At 42.2% G+C, this 9,552-nt stretch overlaps 1 pseudogene; it reads left to right on the top strand.

Annotated features, from left to right (window-relative positions):
* Positions 1-1,613: 1,613 nt before the first annotated feature.
* LOC137945627 (uncharacterized) lies at positions 1,614-5,929 on the top strand (annotated as a pseudogene).
* The last annotated feature ends 3,623 nt before the right edge of the window (positions 5,930-9,552 follow it).

Raw genomic sequence — 9,552 nt, 5'->3', positions numbered from 1 at the left:
CCCTTTTTTTTTACGTTGGCATGTTCCCATGAGCTGAGAAAAGTTTGCTTCCTAGAGTCCTGATTTGCCTCTAAGTAGCTCTAAAGAAGTTAGTGGTTCTCACATGTTTGCCCACGGTTTGTGTTGGAGTTTGGATTAAGGCATACGAGTTTGCATCTATCCTCTCATCTTTGTTCTTATAAGAGGAATTGAGTGATGGCTGGATCTTGTCTCCACTTGACAAAAGCACAAATTCTTTGATGATGTGGTACTTGCTCTCGTGGAAAATTTCTATTCCTTCCATTAGCGGTGCCAGATTTGGTCCATAGTTTCTTCAAATTGCATTGAGTAATTGTTATTTGAAGATGCACCTTGCAATTGACCTTGGCATTTGAATTGCCTCATGATGGAGATTGGACATAAAAGTAGTAAGAGTGACATACTTCGCATTACTACAATCCCATTAAGAGGTCTCTCCAATTACCTTAGCTGGACACAATCGGTACAAAGGGTTCTCATTACTCTTGACCTTCTCAGTCACGTGCTCAAACTTCCTCCTCCGATTGATGAAGAAGATGTAGCCTACATCAAGTAGGTTAAAAATGATAACCAGGTTATTAGTTGGGTGATCAATAGCATGGAAGAGCATGCAGCTAACAATGTGGTCCATTTGGAAACAACCAAAGACATTTGGGACACATGTGCCAAGCTATACTCCAGTACGGTCTCCTTACAAAAATTAGTCGATGTCTTACAAAGTATGTTGAATACTAAACAAAGAGATAACATTCATGAGTTTTGGCCAGGTTTCGAAGCCTTCTCCAAGAATGGAAAGTCGTTCAGCCATATTCAATAGACATTGCAGTTCAAGAAAGGCAACGGGAGACCTTGGCAGCAGCCATTCGCTTGACAAATATCAAGCCATACCTTGCGGTTGCGAAGACCCAACTTCTTAGCTCCTCCGCTCTTCCATCCTTCAATGACATCAATGCCACGTTGCTACAGATCCCTGATCCATCTCCTACTTCCCCCATTGATGCTACATATGCTATGTACTCTGACAATAGGGGCACATCATCCTCGTATTGAGGATGCGATGAACCACTTTGAGGGGGACACAATAGAGGTGGTAGAACTGGTCCGACCCATTCCCACACTAAGCCTCGCCTTTGCACTCACTGTGGTGGTCAGAACCACCTTGTGGAAACCTACTGGAAACTTCATGGCAAGCCTGATTGGGCCACGGCTAATCCAATTTCTATCAATGTTGATAAACGGGAAGAAAATGTTGACTCCCAATCCGGGAAAGTGACTCTCACTGCTGAAGACTATGCCGCATTTCAGAAGATGAAGTCTCTAATGGAGTCCTCCATTCCATCATTACCTACTACTGCTACCTCCATTGCCTCATGTGTTATGAATTAGACGCCCTAATTTTAAACTAACCAAAGCAATAATAATAAATGCGGAAGAAGGGAAAAAACAACCACAAGAAAGTGCAACAAGATTTAGAAGGGACATAAAGGGTGTAGTCTCTACTGGTTCCAAACACCTCAGTGAGGAACAGGCAGCCTCAAAGGGAAATAGAGGATAAGGGCGAATTTTAATGTGACAATTTAGAGGAGTCTGACGGAATGGAAGTGGGCAGCCATAGGAGATATGGCCGCGATAGAGAAGCTAGGAACCGGGTAGATAGTAATTTGGGAAATATCAAGCTGAAAATTCCTGTTTTTCAAGGAAAGAGTAATCCTGAAGCCTACCTCGATTGGGAAAAAAAGATGGAATTGGTTTTTGATTGTCACAATTATTTCGACTTAAAGAAGGTAAAATTAGCTTTCATTGAATTTACAGATTATGCTATTGTATGGTGGGATCAGTTGGGCATCAATAGGAGACGGAATGGAGAACGTCCTATTGACAATTGGGATGAAATGAAGAGGGTAATGAGACGACAGTTTGTACCCAATCATTACTACCGGGATCTCTACTGCAAGCTGCAAAGTCTCTATCAAGGGAACCGAAGTGTTGATGAGTATTATGAGATGGAAATGGCAATGATTAGAGCTAATATGGAGGAGGATAGGGAGGCTACAATGGCTAGATTTCTAAATGGGTTAAATCGGGAGATTGCTAATACAATTGAAATACACCATAATGTTGAGTTGGAAGATTTGGTGCACATGGCTATCAAAGTTGAGAGGCAACTCCAAAGAGGTGGTACACGGCTAAGAGAAATTCCACAGAGTTCAAGTACAACATCTTGGAGGTCAAACTACCCAAATAAGGAAGAAACTTCATCCACCTTCAAGGTCAAACCAGAGCCCAAAACAGCCACCACTACCACGGCGTCTCAAGGTCAATCACTCCCTCCTTCAACTCGTTCTAGTGACATCAAATGTTTTAAATGTCAAGGGAGAGGACACATAGCTAGTCAATGCCTGAACAAGCAAATTATGGTGATTCGGGACAATGGTGAGATTGAGTTCGAAAATGAAGATGATCTAGTTGACATGCCACCATTGGAGGACGTGCCCATCAAAGATGAGGAGGTCGTGGCAGATCATGGCGAGATGCTTGCATTAGTCGCACGACGAACCTTAAACTTGCAAGCTCAAGAAGAGAAAGAAGAAGTATAGAGGGAGAACATCTTTCACACTCGTTGTCACGTGAAAGACAAAGTGTATAGTGTTATTATCGATGGTGGTAGTTGCACTAACGTTGCTAGTACTTCTATGGTTGAAAAGTTAGGGCTCACGACACTTAAGCACCGTCGTCCATACAAGTTGCACTGGTTGAATGATACTGGTGAAATAAGGGTCACAAAGCAGGTTGTGGTACTATTTCGAATTGGTAAATACGAGGATGAAGTATTGTGTGATGTGCTTCCCATGCAAGGTGGACACTTACTTTTACGAAGACCATGGCAATTTGACCGGTGTGTGCAGCATGACGGCTTCACTAATAAGTACTCATTCTTGCACAATCAGCAGACAATCACTCTAGTTTTGTTGACCCAAAGAAAATATATGATGATCAAGTGAGGTTGCAACAATTGAGTGATCAAAAGAAATTGAGGGATCAAAAGAATTTGAGAGAGCAAAAGAATGAGAGTACACAAAAAAGTGAGGATGTGCATAGTGAGATTGAGAGAAAAATAGAGAGAAAAGAAAGAGACACGGCCAATGAGAAAAAAGTAGAGAGAAAAGCAAGAGACACGGCCAAAGAGGAAAAAGTAGAGAGAAAAGAAGGCAATTTCTATGCAAAAATGAGTGAGGTTAAGCGAGCAATGATTTCAAGATGGCCGATGATTGTACTCATGTACAAGGAGGCTCTTTTAACCACTAACCCACTTGACACTGTGCTGCCTAATGTTGTTGTTTCTCTCTTGCAGGAGTTCGAGGAGTTGTTTCCCGAGGAGGTACCACATGGGTTACCACCTCTTCGAGGGATAGAACACCAAATTGATTTCGTTCCCGGTGCATCCATTCCAAACCGACCAGCATATAGGAGCAACCCGGAGGAGAAGAAAGAGCTTCAAACGCAAATTGAAAAATTGATGGAGAAAGGGCACGTGAGAGAAAGCATGAGTCCTTGTGCCGTTCCGGTGATTCTAGTGCCCAAAAAGGATGGAACATGGAGGATGTGTGTTGATTGTAGGGCCATCAACAACATAACGGTAAAGTATTGACATCCTATTCCTCGTTTAGATGATATGTTGGATGAATTGCATGAATCTTGTGTATTTTTAAAGATAGATCTTAAGAGTGGGTATCATCAAATACGAATGAAAGAAGGAGATGAATGTAAGACCGCATTTAAAACCAAATATGGATTGTATGAGTGGTTAGTTATGCCATTTTGCTTAACTAATGGACCTAGTACTTTCATGTGCTTAATTAATCATGTTTTGCGTGCTTTCATTGGTAAATTCGTTGTTGTTTATTTTGTTGATATTCTCATTTATAGCAAGAATTTACATGATCATGTTTCTCATTTGCAATCTGTTTTGGAGGTGCTTAGACAGGAGAAGTTATATGCTAACCTTAAAAAGTGTACTTTCTGCACTGATAAGATGGTTTTTCTTGGTTTTGTTGAGCAATAAAGGTATCAAGGTTGATGAAGAAAAGATCAAAGCCATCCAAGAGTGGCCGACACCCTCCAATGTAAGTAATGTTCGAATTTTTCATGGACTTGCTAGTTTTTACAGGCGGTTCGTGAAAGATTTTAGCACCATTGCTGCACCACTTACCGAAGTTATCTAGAAGAATGTTGTGTTCAAATGGGGTGAAGAACAAGAGAAGGCGTTCCTGCTTCTTAAGCATAAGCTTACTCATGGTCCTTTACTTGCTTTACCTGATTTTTCCATAACATTTGAAATTGAATGTGATGCTTCTGGTGTAGGCATAGGAGCTGTGCTGATACAGGAAGGAAGGCCACTTGCATACTTTAGCGAGAAGTTAAGCGGGGTTGCGCTTAACTACCCCACTTATGACAAAGAGTTGTATGCCTTGATTTGAGCATTAGAGACATGCCAACACTACTTATGGCCAAAGGAGTTTGTAATTCGTACAGATCATGAATCCTTGAAACATTTGAAAGGTCAACACAAGTTGAACAAGAGACATGCTCGATGGGTTGAGTTCATTGAAAATTTTCCTTATGTCATTCGGTATAAACAAGGTAAGGAAAATGTGGTTGCGGATGCACTGTCACGCAGGTATGCCTTAATCTCTGCTCTTGATTCTAAATTTCTTAGTTTTGAGCACTTTAAGGAACTTTATCCAGATGACCATGTTTAGCGGGAAATTTATACTGCATGTGAAAAGTCTGTAGCAGGTAAGTTCTATAGGCATAGAGGTTTCTTGTTTTGAAAGAATAAATTGTGTATGCCTAATTGTTCAATGAGAGATTTGTTAGTTCAAGAATCCCATAGTGGGGATTTAATGGGACAGTTTGGAGTTGCTAAGACTATCTATTTTACAAGAGCACTTCTATTGGCCACACATGAAACGGGATGTTGAGAGAATTTGTGGTAGATATGTCACTTGTAGGCAAGCGAAATCGAGGGTTCAGCCACATAGCCATTAGACCCCCCTACCTATTCCCAGTTCACCTTGGCTTGATATTTCTATAGATTTTTTTTGGGTTTACCTAGGAGTCGACGTGGGAGGGACTCAATTTTTGTGGTTGTAGATTGATTTTCTAAGATGACACATTTTATTCCTTGTCATAAGACTGATGATGCTTCTCATGTTGCAGATTTGTTCTTTAGGGAGATTGTTAGGCTACATGGCATGCCTCGAACAATTGTGTCAGATCGGAATGCTAAGTTATTGAGCTACTTTTGGAAGACCTTATGGGAAAACTAGGAATGAAACTTTTGTTTTCTACAACTTGTCACCCTCAAACTGATGGTCAAACAGAGGTAGTTAATCAGACTTTATCCACTTTGTTGAGGGCTATCATTGGTAAGAACATTAAGACTTGGGAGGATTGTTTAGCAAATATTGAGTTTGCTTATAATCGTACCACCCATTCTGCTACTCAGTGCTCACCGTTTGAAATTGTTTATGGTTTTAATCCTTTAACTCCTTTGGATTTATCACTTTTACCAGTTTCTGAGCATGTGAACCTAGATGGTAAGAAGAAGGCAGAATTTGTGATCCAACTCCATAAGCGGGTCCGGGCCAACATAGAGAGGAGAACCAAACAATACATCAGGCAGGCCAACAAGGGACATCACAAGCTCGTTTTTGAGGCCGGTGATTGGGTGTGGTTACATATGAGGAAATAAAGACTTCCAACACAAAGACATTCTAAGTTGTTGCCCCGAGGAAATGGACCATATCAAGTGCTAGAACGGATCAATGACAATTATCGGGTGAGTATAATGTTAGTGCTACATTCAAAGTTACTGATTTGAGTCTTTTTGATGTAGGTGACGATTTGAGGGCAAATCCTTCTCAAGAAGAGGGGATTGATGAGGACATCAAGCCTACAAGGAATACTCATAAACCACCTCAAGTTCTAGTTGGTCCAGTGACGAGAGCATAAACTAAAAGATGCTAAGACATGCTGAATAATTTAGTCCCGAGAGTTACGTAACAAGAAGCAAGTGTGGCCACGAAGGAAGGGGAGCAAAGACTGATTTCGCTCATCAAGGTTGATACAGAAGAGGGCCCAGTAGCCACACACGTGCATTGAGGAAGAACATGTGGGCCACAAGTTAGGGTTTCGGGCCTCTACTATAAATAGAGGTTTCTAAAACAATTTTTGAACTTTTGTCATTTTTGAGTAAAAAACATTCTCCTTGGGTTCTTGCCAGAACTATTCGAACTTATCAAGGATTTTCCTTGCCACGTTCATCAACTTATCAAACGGATTTTCATCCCCGTTTGATTTTCACGCAAACTTGAAAGGTCATGGGCACATTTACCATATTTGGTATCGGTTTTGTCACGGGTGGGCTGAGGTTCCGGTGGACGTAGGCTAGTCCGTGTTCGTTCCTATTTTTCGTTCTCAACGACTGGTATCAGAGTTTCAGGCTGAAAGAGAAGATTTCCGAACGAAGTATCTGGTTCTGGAATTCCAGAAACATATAGTTTTTTTTTCTAATCGGCGACGCTGAGAAGTTTTCCTGTCGCCGAAGACGAAGCCGTCGACATCTAGGTCTGTGTTTTCTGGTGACGACGCAGATAAGTTTCCGGCGACGTGTGAGAAATCGTCGAAGAAGGGTCTCTGCCGGTGACTCGCCGTCAAAGGCGACTCCGTGAGATTTCATCCGAGAAGGGAAACCGTCGCGCGGGACGAACGTAAAAAAAAAAAATTCGGAGAAGAGGAGAAGAAGTCGTCGTCGTTCCGTGCCACAGCGCGCCGCCCCGAGCTGCTGTCACCGTCGCCACGGAAGGTTGACGACGACGACTCTGTTCTCCTGACTCTATTCCGTTGCCGTCGTCGGTTCCGCACCACCGCCCGCAGCCCCCCCAGCCGCGGTTTCCGTTGCCGGCGCCATTTCAGCGCCACCTCGCGCAGCCCCGCAGCCGCCGTTGCCGTCGCCGCAGAAGGTGGTCTCCATCCCGCCCTGTTCAAAACAGGGACGCGGGGAAGAAGACGGGTTTTCACTTAACGCTGATCAGTTCAACCCGGCCCGGTTCGTTCAAGCCGGTCTGAGTCGATTGGTCCGGTTTTGTGGCCCGTGACAGCTCGTTTGACATCCGTCCGATTAAAGTGATTTTGGAGGCGTTGAATTTGTATCGTCGAGAACCTAAGTTAGGCGATGATGACTGGGGTTTCTTCTGCCAAATTTAATATGACGAAATTCAACAGTACAGGGAATTTCGGATTATGGCAGAGGGTGAAAGACCTGTTAGTGTAGTAGGGCATGTTGAAGGCGTTGTACGAAAAAACGACCGGCAGGAATGGATGACATGGATTGGAAAAAAATGGAGACGAAGGTTGTGGCAACAATTAGGCTTTGTCTAGCTGATGACGTCATGTATCATGTAATGGATGAGGAATCACCGGTAACAGTTTGGTTGAAACTGGAAAGTCGATATATGTCAAAGTCGTTGACGAACAAGCTCTATCTTAACCAGAAACTGTATGGTCTTAAGATGACAGAGGGCTCAGATCTGAGCCAGCATATCAACATTTTCAATCAGCTCATAAGTGATTTAAGGCGGGTTGATGTGAAATTCGAAGACAAAGACAAGGCGTTAATGTTGCTGAATTCCCTACCGAATTCTCCTACGTACGAAAATTTGGTTATGACTCTGATGTGGGGAAAAGAAACTCTCGAATTGGAGGAAATCACAAGTGCTCTATTAGGCTTTCATCAGAGGAAGAAAGTCAATGATTAAACATCATAAGGTGAAGGACTTGTAGTGAAAGGTAACCAGGAACGTGAAGAAACAAGTGTCGGAGTGGATCGAGTAACAACAAATCTTGATCTAAATCCAAGAAAAGGAAAGACATCACGTGTTTTAAGTGCGGGAACAAGGGGCACATAAAATGGGATTTTTTAGAGAAAAAGAAAGGAAACACAGATAACAGAGAGAGTCCATCAAAATCTACAAATGTAGTGGAAGAAGAAGACTCAGAGAGTGGTGACGGGGATATACTTTTTGTCTCATCCAGTTCAGAGCATCTCAGAGATTCTTGGATTCAGGATTCGGCATGCTCTTATCACATGACACCAAATAAAGATTGGTTTCACACCTACAGGTTAGTAAACTCCGGTTCTGTTCTGATGGGTAATAATGCTTCATCCAAAATTGTTGGAATAGGGACTATACAAATTAAAATGTTTGATGATGTGATTAGAACGTTGTGTGATGTTAGACACATACCTGATTTAAGAAAGAATCTGATTTCATTAGGCACTTTAGATTGTAATGGATATAGTTACAAGTCTGCAAGTGGAACAATGAAAGTTAGTAAAGGTGTCTTAACAGTGATGAAGGGACAAAAAATATCTAGCAATATCTATACACTACAAGGTACCACAGTTGTAAGTAGAGTTGCAGTTGTAGAGTCTGAGTCAGACTATACAGTCTTGTGGCATATATGGTTAGGTCATATGGGAGGGGGTGGGATGATGGAGCTTCATAAAAGAAATCTATTGAAGGGTATCAAAACATGCAAACTTGATTTCTACAAGTTTTGTGTCCTTGGGAAAAAAAATAAGGTGCAGTTCAAGGCAGCCACACACAAGACGAAGGGGATTCTAGACAACGTTTACTCAAATGTTTGGGGGCTAGTAAAAGTAGCATCTCGAGGAGGACACGTGTAGTTTGTGACTTTTATTGATGACTACTCACGAAAAGTTTGGGTGTACTTCATGCAACACAAGTCATAAAATTTTGCCAAGTTTAAGTTGTGGAAAGCTGAAGTAGAGAACCAGACAGGGAGGAAGATTAAATGTCTCCAATCAGACAATGGTACTGAGTACACAAACTAAAAGTTCAAGGGAGTTGTGTGAGCAACATAGAATTAAGAGACACTTCATAGTACGCAAAACACCACAACAGAACGGTGTGGTGGAAAGGATGAACAAAACTATAGCTGAAAAAACCCAATGTCTCAGGTTGAATGCAAGGCTTGCAATGAACTTCTTGGCAAAAGTAGTGAATATGGCATGTTTCTTGATTAACAGATCACCTAGAGCATCACTAAATGGGAAAGTACCAGAGGAAGTGTGGACAGGCAGTGAGGTAGACTTCTCTAGCTTGAGAGTGGTTGGTTGTCCACCCTATGTACATGTTTCTAGTGTTAGAGTGGTTCCGTTCACTCTTGTTAGAGTTTGTGGTCTGAGTTAGGTACTTGGCTTTCCGCACCTTAAACGGTTAGTCTTTTCGGGTTGTATTGGCTAGGTATCTGACTCAAAACTCCGAAGTTAAAACGAGCTTGGGCAAGAGTAATTCTAGGATGGGTGACCTCCTGGGAAGTAATCTTGCCTAGGACTTTAACATGGTATCGTTCGTATCCCGTGAGAAGCAACTCCAGAATGGGCGGGGTGGGTGTCAGAGTGGTTCCATCCACTCTTGTTAGAGTTTGTGGTCTGAGTTAGGTACT

Source organism: Aristolochia californica, unplaced genomic scaffold, assembly GCF_029961685.1.
Source record: "Aristolochia californica isolate CCGP_79_NKW_82.1479 unplaced genomic scaffold, dmAriCali1.0.hap1 SCAF_12, whole genome shotgun sequence".
Taxonomy (NCBI): domain Eukaryota; kingdom Viridiplantae; phylum Streptophyta; class Magnoliopsida; order Piperales; family Aristolochiaceae; genus Aristolochia; species Aristolochia californica.
The sequence above is the reverse complement of the archived record's forward strand: the minus strand, read 5'-3'. Positions and strand labels throughout refer to the sequence as shown.